The sequence below is a fragment of the Neovison vison genome, chromosome X, assembly GCF_020171115.1.
Source record: "Neovison vison isolate M4711 chromosome X, ASM_NN_V1, whole genome shotgun sequence".
NCBI classification, from domain to species: Eukaryota; Metazoa; Chordata; class Mammalia; order Carnivora; family Mustelidae; genus Neogale; species Neogale vison.
Genome location: NC_058105.1, coordinates 26,706,591 through 26,716,766, shown reverse-complemented (window position 1 = coordinate 26,716,766; position 10,176 = coordinate 26,706,591). Strand labels below are relative to the sequence as shown.

General features: G+C 37.1%; 1 non-coding gene across 1 annotated transcript; it reads left to right on the top strand.

The window, feature by feature from the left end:
* The first annotated feature begins 6,641 nt into the window (after positions 1-6,641).
* On the top strand, positions 6,642-6,748 carry LOC122897781. The gene has a single exon (XR_006382624.1). It is a non-coding gene; the product is annotated as a U6 spliceosomal RNA (small nuclear RNA).
* The last annotated feature ends 3,428 nt before the right edge of the window (positions 6,749-10,176 follow it).

The following is a 10,176-nucleotide window of genomic DNA, read 5'->3' as shown; positions in this document are numbered from 1 at the left end:
AGCTTCTTGGTGTCAAGAGGCAGTTCCCATCAGTGACAGAGGAATTTTCTAATTCCAGCTTCTGTCCCCCAGGCCATATCCATGGTGCTTGAACTGAGCCTTCCAGTGGTGGTATCAAAGGTAGTAGCCTACTGGTGGATCAGCTCTATAAGATTCTGGGAGCCATTCCTTCAGGCCTAACCTAGAGCACACTCTTCCAATCCTTCCAAATATTTTTAGGTTTAATCTAATTTTCTTAAATCCATTCCTACTGAAAATCTCTAGAGCATCTTCTGACAGATACAGGCAGCCAGGGTCAGGGTCTTTTATCAATTCCCACCAAGACCTGAGTCTGGAAAAATATGAGTTATAGACACAAATAGGAAAACACTATCCATCATTGGTCTGAGTTATAGATACTGGTATTATGCCCTTGACTGAGGCCAGCAACATATCAATACATAGGTAGTAGGGGAGGAGAGAAGAAGGGAGCCAGGAAAGTAGACTAAATACCTACTATGTCATGGGTACTAACGCAGACTCTCTCACATGTTCTCATTTAATTCATAGAATATGGTTCTTATCCCCAGTTAACCCGATGTTGCACAAACACATTTCCAAATACAGTATGTCCATTTCTCTTTGGCTTAGATCACTGTTAAAATAAAACACCCTACCTAACTTGGGGACCTAGATGGTGGGTGGGTTTAGATTCTAAAGACCTCAGTTGTGGAAATACATGACCTTGTGTCAAGAGCTCTGCAATTAATATGACTTGGCTCTAGTTTCTCTGTCTACTTCTTTCTGCTCTGCTACCAACTGGTAAATATCCTTTGTGTCATGAATCAAACTTCCTGAAGTAATAATCTGTCCCACCTGTTTGTCTTAAGCCTAGGCCACAAGAGTTGACTGCCAGACTACGGGTGAGCAGCATCCCTCAAAGACAGGCATTTGTCCCCGGTCCAACCACCTGTGACTAAGTGGAGGGGTCTCAGGTCCTGGGAGCAACACAGCAGGAGGATGAAAGATTTGGGAACCTCTTGAAAAATCAGAATATTTATATTCACTGAGTCCACATTTCCACAATCAACAAAGGGAAGGGTCCCCCATTTATATTGCAGTTTGCTGCACATCACTCATTTGTGTTAAATGTCTGGCCCTTTTAGATATCTGAGCTTGAGAAATCCTAAGTTCTTTCCAGCTCTAACAGTCTTTAGTTCTGAAATCCTATACTCTTCTGGACTCCTTTACGCTGAAAACACTGTGGATTGACATGGGCCTCATTGAACAGATAATTTGGAAATAAGCTGGGAATGCATTTCATTTATCCACCAATCTGATTTTCTAAATAGGGGCTCCACATTTCCACACTATAAAGCCATTATTCTCCTCTATTCGAGTTACTGTAATTCTCAGTGTGCCATGTATTATCATCATCCTGTCAAAATGAAAATCTTACAGAGAGCCTGTGAGAGCCTTATCAAATCAAGTGGAAGTGATTAAGGACAGTAGAAAAAATTAGAACAATTATACATACACTATTAAATAATGCAACGGATGAACATCCAACTAGAATTCAGATTTTCATAAGTAAGGTTTGCAGCTTGATATTTTGTTGACTCAATAGCAAATTATCAATTCATTAAATGATTAAACCATTTATCAAAACTGTGAATGACAAAGCAATCAGAGACTTGGATAATCAGACTCTGAGACTGCTCTTTGTATAAAATTCAAATGCTCCCAGCACAATACAATTTTGTACTTAATGTCATTCATCTAATCAGCATATTTCTGCTCCAATGTGAGATCTTTGTTTGAACATGAGATGCAACAGATATGGAAGCCACAAAAATCTCATTTATATAATCATAACAAGCATGTTATCATGGTTGTCAAATTTAATTAAACCTAATTTGCTCTATTTTCTAAGCTTAAAATTGAAACAAAATGTTTTTGTGAAAGGCAAAGTGCTAAAGGATCACAGAAATAGGGGGCACCTGAGTGACTCAGTTGGTTAAGCCAATGCCTTCGGCTCAGGTCATGATCCCAGAGTCCCAGGATCGAGTCCCGCATCGGGCTCCCAGCTCTGCGGGGAGTCTGCATCTCCCTCTAAACTTCCCCCTATCATGCTCTCAAATAAATAAATAAAATCTTTTTTTATAAAAAGGATCATAGAAATAGGTATAGAGTGAATATTTTAGATGCCCACATTTTGTTTTAGATAGCTGACTAATATTGATAATAACAGATTAGATCCCCCCACTTTTTAAAGTTTTTTTTTTAATTCCAGTTAGTTAACATATAGTGTTATATCAGTTTCAGGTATACAATACAGAGGTTCAAGAACCCCCAAATGTTTTAAAATATCGGTTGAATGTGAACATTCACTATGAAAGTCTAAACCATTGGCCTCCTTTGAGTAATAAGGAGTCCCACTGGTGCAATTACAATGAATGCAAATGTAGAAAACCTCTATTAACACAACTTCTTGGGAAAACAGTCTTTCCTAAGGCAAGGGAAATCACTGTTTCAAACTACACTGTCATCTTAACCATCCTCCATTTATTTTTTTTTTTTATTTTTTTTTTTTATTTTTTTTTTTGATTTTTTTTTCCCAATTTATTTATTTTCAGAAAAACAGTATTCATTATTTTTTCACCACACCCAGTGCTCCATGCAAGCTGTGCCCTCTATAATACCCACCACCTGGTACCCCAACCTCCCACCCCCCCGCCACTTCAAACCCCTCAGACTGTTTTTCAGAGTCCATAGTCTCTCATGGTTCACCTCCCCTTCCAATTTACCCAAATTCCCTACTACTCTCTAACGCCCCTTGTCCTCCATGCTATTGGTTATGCTCCACAAATGAGTGAAACCATATGATAATTGACTCTCTCTGCTTGACTGATTTCACTCAGCATCCTCCATTTAAAATCAAAGTTCTGCTTATATCAGAGCATCCTAAACTTCAGTATACATAAGAAACACACAGAAGAGGAAAAAAATAAAACCACTTGGAAAGCCTGCTAAACATGCAGATTCTGGGGCCCCCACATTGGTCGTGATTCAAAAGATCTTGGTGGGGCCTGAAAACTCTGTATTTTAAACAAATAACCCAGATAGTAGTTTCGTAAATGATTCAAGGACGACATTGTGAGAAACACTGGCCCACACAATGTTTTCTTTCTCCCTTTGCATTAAGCTGTTTTGAATCCTTGCATTATAAATCTTTCTAGTATCTCTCTTGAGAGACCTCTGTATGCCCTAATCAACTTTCACTAACATTCCCTGGGCTCCATGTCACCTCATTAGCCTGAACTGGAAAAAGTTATATTTTCTACATTTTCCTTCTCCAGACTCATACCTCTCAGGCCTTCACACATGTGAATTTCCCTTTGAAAGTTCCAATTAGCGCCACCCTTCTGGAAGACATGCGGTCTTCCATACACCAATCAGATTTCCACCTGTTTTAGAGCAGGATCTTTTCAAGTAAATCCATAAGTTCTGTTTCTTGTAAACCTTACCGTTACCAAAGAAAGGCTTATCTAAGCCTTTCCTGTCTTTAATACCTCTCCATAGAGTGGGCAAGATAAAACAAAGGAGGGGTTGCTTCAAACCCACCCATTTAGCATCTTATTAGCAGCTCAAGAAAAAAAAAGTTGTCAGTGAAGAGCTAGAATCATATTTTCTTGAAAATTCAGAATTGTCTGTTGATATGAAGTATCCAAGTTCTCACACAGCCTTCACAGCACAGATGAGAATAGATAACAGACTACCACCCAGAAACTCACTTGGTGAGCTTTTCATACAGATCAATGGCTGGGCCTTGCCCAAGACCAGGGTTTCTCAACTTTGGCACTACTGACATTATGGTCAGATAATTCTTTGCAGTGAAGAGCTGTTCTGTGCATTGTAGGATGTTTCAAAACATCACTGAACTCTACCCACTACATGTCAGTTCACCTCCCCCTCAGTCATACAACCAATATTATCTCTAGACATTGGCAAATGTCCTTTAGCAGAGGGGGAGCAAGATTGCCCCACTTGAGAGCTATGGACCAAATATATTAGACCAAATAAATTGGAATGTCTAGGGGTGGAGCCTGATATTCTTTAAAAGTCCCCCAGATAATTCCAACATGCAGCCAAGGTTGAGAGCCACAGCTTTAGAATGATCTTTGAGTCTCAATTTTCTTATCTATAAAATGAGAAGATGAAAGTATCTACTTCATAGAGTTGTTCTAAAAATCAAATTAAATAATATGTGTGAAAATGTTTTGTGAATTGTTAAATAAATGTGGTATTTCCCCCATCTCTTCTGAAACATGAATCCAAGGGTCATCAAATTGTCACCTGCAGGACAAATCTAGCTCATCTCCTGTTTTTGTATGATCTGAGAGCTGAGTGGTTTGTACATTTTTAAAACAGTTGACTAGAAATAAAAAAAGATTAATTTGTGACCCATGAAAATTAAATGAAATTCAGATTTCAGTATTTATTAATAGAATTTTATTAGAACTTACAGAGTCTGTGGCTGCTTCTGCATGATAAGTTGAGCAGTTACAACAGAGCACTTAATAGCCCACAAAGCCTAAAATATTTACTATCTGGCCCTTTACTGAAGTTTGAGGACCCCTGCCCTAACTGAATTAGCCATTTACTCTAGTTCTGAGAGAGACTGAAAGAAGGGACGAAAGGCAAAATTGAGACAGTGAAATTGTGTTCCTTGTTCTAAACCACATAAATGAAGTTGAGATAGCTTAAAAACATTGCCATCCACTGAAACACAAAACACAATTTCTACCTTTAAATTAAAGTTCTTTTTGGAAAAAAAAACATTCTATGCCCATTTCATTAGCAAGACATTTTTTACCCCCTGTCTTGGTAATTAAAATGCTTCATATTTGTCCATGTTTGCTGGAATTCTGTTATCCAAGAGGTTATCAAAAGCTCTGAACTTTCCTTCCTCTACCTTAGCTACTACAGAACTGGAAAAAGAGGTTCTAAGTAGCTGTTTTTTTTTGTTTTGTTTTTTTTGTTGTTTTTTTTTAAAGATCTTATTTATTTGACAGAGAGAGATCACAAGTAGGCAGAGAGACAGGCAGAGAGAGAGGCTCAGCTCCCCGCTGAGCAGAGAGCCCGATGCGGGACTCGATCCCAGGACCCCGAGATCATGACCTGAGCCGAAGGCAGCGGCTCAACCCACGGAGCCACCCAGGCGCCCCTAAGTAGCTGATTTTCTTAAGCCTATCTCAATTTTCTTGATCTGGAGACAGTCCCTTCTACTTGGGAATATAGGCTGGAAATAATGAATGTCAGGTTAAGGCAGTGCAGAGGTGATTAAGACAACAGTTTCTATGCACTGAACTAGTTACAGATGAAGTGATTGGTCTGGCAGTTACTCTGAAATAGTGGGGGAGGGGTGCCTGGCTGGCTCAGTTGGTGGAGCGTGCAACTCTTGATCTCGGGATGGTGAGTTCGAGCCTCATGTTGGGTGGGGAGATTTCTTAAAAATAAAATCTTAAAGAAAAAAAAAACAGGGGTGCCTGGGTAGCTCAGTTTGTTAAGCATCTGATTCTTGGTTTCAGCTCAGGTCAGGATCTCAGGGCCCTGGGATTAAGCCCCACATCAAGTTCTGCTTGGGATTCTCTCCTTTTCACTCCCTTTCACTCTCCCTCTCCCCCTGCGTGCACTCGCTCTCTTTTTGCTCAGATAGATAGATAATCTTAAAAAATAAACCCAAAATAATGGGGGAGGGTGGATGGAGATACATATGAAACGAGTGACTCTGCACTGATAATTGTTGAAACTAAACAAACAATAGTCACATGGTTACTCATCTCATTATTCTTTCTATATTTGAGAACTTCAAATATAGATAGAAATATAGAAAATATTTGAGAATTTCAATAACAGTTTTTTATTTTTTTTATTTTTTAGGTGTTCAATATATATTTATTGAATGACTAAATATAAGAAAATAATAACAAATTATAAGAGGAAGCTCTTTCTAATGTTTCCTTGAATTAAAGATTTGTATCTTTAAAGATTTTTTTTTATTAGACACAGAGAGAGAGATCACAAGTAGAGAGAGGGGGAAGTAGGCCTTCTGCTCAGCAGAGAGCCGGACATGGGACCCGATCCCAGGACTCTGAGATCACGACCTGAGCTGAAGGCAGAGGTTTAACCCACTGAGCCACCCAGGTGTCCCAAAGCTTTGTATCTTATAGATACATCTAAATCCTCTCATAAAACTATAAACTATATGATCAGCCTGAACCAGGCAAATATATACTGTGAAAATACAAGACTATTGCATGCCATGCAGAGCTGATGACTTTTAATAACTCCTGAACAGCAGAAAGCATGGTATTTAAGAAAAACCATAAAAACAAAATCTTTCTCAAGTGTCAGATGAAGCCACAAATGCTTCCAGGCAGATAGGAAAAGCCCTAAATTTTCTTCTGAAGCAGTCCTTTAATATTTTGATTTCTTAGAACTTGGGCCAAGAGAAGACAGTTCCCCAAAATTCTTTACCCCTAGCTCTTAGCAAAGTGTCTAGCATGTCATAGGGACAAAATAAATATTTATTGAGTGGATAAACAAACCTAGATGCTTATGCTACAAGATCCTTCAGGAGAATAGTAAGAATCATAACGGTGCTCACTTCAGCGGCACATATACTAAAATTGGAACAATATAGAGAAGATTAACATGGCCCCTGCACAAGGATGACATGCAAATTCATGAAGCATTCCATACTTTTTTTCTGGCAGTAGAGGGAGTCTCTTTAAGAAAATAGTTTGAACAGTTTGTTAAAATTTTCCATCGTATTTCATTTCTGTAACAGTTGATATCTGGCTGTCCTTTTTATAATGCAGAGTGAGAACTTTCCCCACCATGTCTGATAAATAAGCAAGTTCCATTGCCAAGAATGTGTTGTCCAAACTGCCTGTTTAGTTTTTAAAGATGGAACTCCACCCTTTGCTTGGTTTTATGTATGGAATGTTATGAAAGGACATAGTAGTAGTGGTGGTCAGGCAAATGGAAATGGTGGGGAGACAAAAATATACATGTAAAATAAACTCAGTATTTTAATAAAGAAAAAGAATCGTGATAACAGCAAATAGTAACAATTATTGAGAATTTATTATGTGCTAGATACCATGCCAAACACTGGGGACCATTATCTCCCTTAATCATCACTACAATTTAATAAATTCTATGAGAGCATGAATTTTTATTTTTTTATTCACTGGTATGTCCCCAATGCTTAAAACATGAATGACTCAATCAATATTTGTTCAATGAATGAATCTAAAGTGGATATTATTATTATGGCCTATATGCACATGAGGAATCTGAGGCTTAATAAGGTTAATTAGTTGATTGACTTTCCCAGTTAGTAAATGACAGAGTTGGATTCAAATCCAGATAATGCAAGTCAAAAACCTCTCTCAACCATTAGCTATACTGACACTAACTCACACTTTAAAGTCTTGTACAAACCAGTGAATTTCAAAGGCCCTACACATACAATATATGATGGATATATTTTGATAGCAACTAGATCTGAAGAGACTTACACCATGAGGTACTGCTTAGAATAGGTAAAGAAGGGAATTTAAACACACAAAAAAATGGGTCTCTCCCAAACACCTATATGAAAGATCACTGTGAAATTTTAAAAGCATTCTCATCAAAGGATGAAGGCAAGGATAATTTTACCAAGGATATTCTATCACCACTGTTATGTATTACTGTATTGGAGGTCATGGACAAAGCAACAAGATAGGGAAATAACTAATATCTTTTAGAATTGGAAAGGAAGAAGCAATACAATCATTATTCTTAAACAAAATAACCCATTAAAAATCCACAAAAAGCTAAAAACTATTAAAACCAAGAGAGTTCAGCAAAACTGTTGGATTCACTATCACATTCTTATTAAGTAATAGCAACCAATTTTAAAAATGCAAAATTAATTTTTAGATTTTTTTAGAAGTAATTCACCATAAATTTCAAAACTCTATGGTATCTGGAAATAAATATAATAAAAGTTATATCAAAGATCTTTATGAAGACAATAAACTCTATTGAGGGACATAAGGGAAGACTTGGATAAATGAATGCATCATATTCATGGATGGAAATTATATATAGATGTCAATTCTCCTCGAATTGACTTGCTAATTCATTGCAATTTCAATCAAAATTCCAACTGGAATTAAGAATAAAGAGTTAAGAATAGACTAAATGATCTTGTATAAGAAGAAGGAATCATACACTATCAGATTTTAAGACTTAAAAGGAATAATATATTTTAAATGGGGTATTGGTATAGCAATGTACAAACAGACAACCAGAACAGATTAGAAAGTCAAGAAGCTGTCTCACCTATATATAGAAACTTGGCATATAAAAGAGATGGAATTACAATTCAGTGGTGAAAAAAACATATTATTCAAAGAGTTGTGCTGGGATAAATGTTTTTCCAGGTTAAAAATTAGAAAACTACATCTCACATCACACACATTAAACAAATTCCAGTGGTCTAAAAATGTAAAGGGAGATGTTAAAAAACTTTTTAGAAACAAATACAACAGACTCTAGGAGACACGGAAAGGATTTCTTAAATTCAACACTAAAGGCACGAACCTTAGAGAGAAACATTGATATTTGATGATATTTGAATATAAAATTTCCATATGAATAATGGATTATTATGCAACCCTAAAAAAGGATGGGATCTTGCCACTTGTGGCAACATGGATAGACATAGAGGGTATTATGCTAAGTAAAATAAGTCAAACAGAGAAAGGCAAATACCATATGTTTTCACTCATATGTAATCTAAAAAACAAATGAATAAACAAATAAAATGCAGAATCAGGCTTAGTAATACAGAAAACAAACTGATGATTGTCAGAAGGAAGGGGATGGGAGGATGGGCAAAATGGGTGAAGGGGAGTGGAAGATACAGGCCTCCAGTTATGGGATGAATAAATCAAGGGAATAAAAGGCACAGCATAGGGAATATAGTCAATGATATTGTAATAGCGTTGTACAGGGACAGATGTGAGCTATACTTGTGGTGAGCATAACATAACCTATAGAGAAGCTGAATCACTCTGCTGTACACTTGAAACTAATGTGACTTTATGTGTCAACTATACTTAAAAATTTTTTTAAAAGTAAAAATTCCATATGAAAAAAGTCACCATTAAAAATCTACAATATAAAAAAAGTTACAATATGAGCCACAGACTAGGAAAAGTATTTGTATTGTAATATATTTATATTATAGTACCTATTGTACTAATCTATCAATATCTAGAATATATGAAGAGTTCATTAAAACACTAAGAAAAAGCAACACAATAGAAAAATAGGTGGATCAGTGAAACCTGGCCAAGGCAGGGGTGGGGTGTGGAGGCAAATGGATGAAAGATATCAGTGTGAGACAGGAATCCATCAAAATCCTTGAGGAGAACACAGGCAGCAACCTCTCCGACCTCAGCCACAGCAACTTCTTCCTAGAAACATCACTAAAGGCAAGGGAAGCAAGGGCAAAAATGAACTATTGGGACTTCATCAAGATCAAAAGCTTTTGCACAGTAAAGGAAATGGTCAGCAAAACTAAAAGACAACTGACAGAATGGGAGAAGATACTCATAAATTACATATCAGATAAAGGGCTAGTATCCAAAATCTATAAAGAACTTATCAAACTCAACACCCAAAGAACAAATAATCCTATCAAGAAATGCACAGAAGACATGAACAGACATTTCTGCAAAGACATCTAGATGACTAACAGACACATGAAAAAGTATTCAATCTCACTCGGCATCCGGGAAATAGAAATCAAAACCACAATGAGATACCACCTCACACCAGTCAGAATGGCTAAAATTAACAAGTCAGGAAACAACAGATGTTGGTGAGGATGCAACACTGTGGGTGGGAATGCAAGCTGGTGCATGCTGGAAAAGAGCATGGAGGTTCCGCAAAACGTTGAAAGTAGAGCTACCATATGACCCAACAATCACACTACTGGGTATTTACCCTAAAGATAAAAATGTAGGCATCGGAAGGGACATGTGAACCTGAATGTTTATAGCAGTAATGTCCACAATAGCCAAACTATGGAAAGAACCTAGATGTCCATCAACAGATGAATGGAGAAAGAAG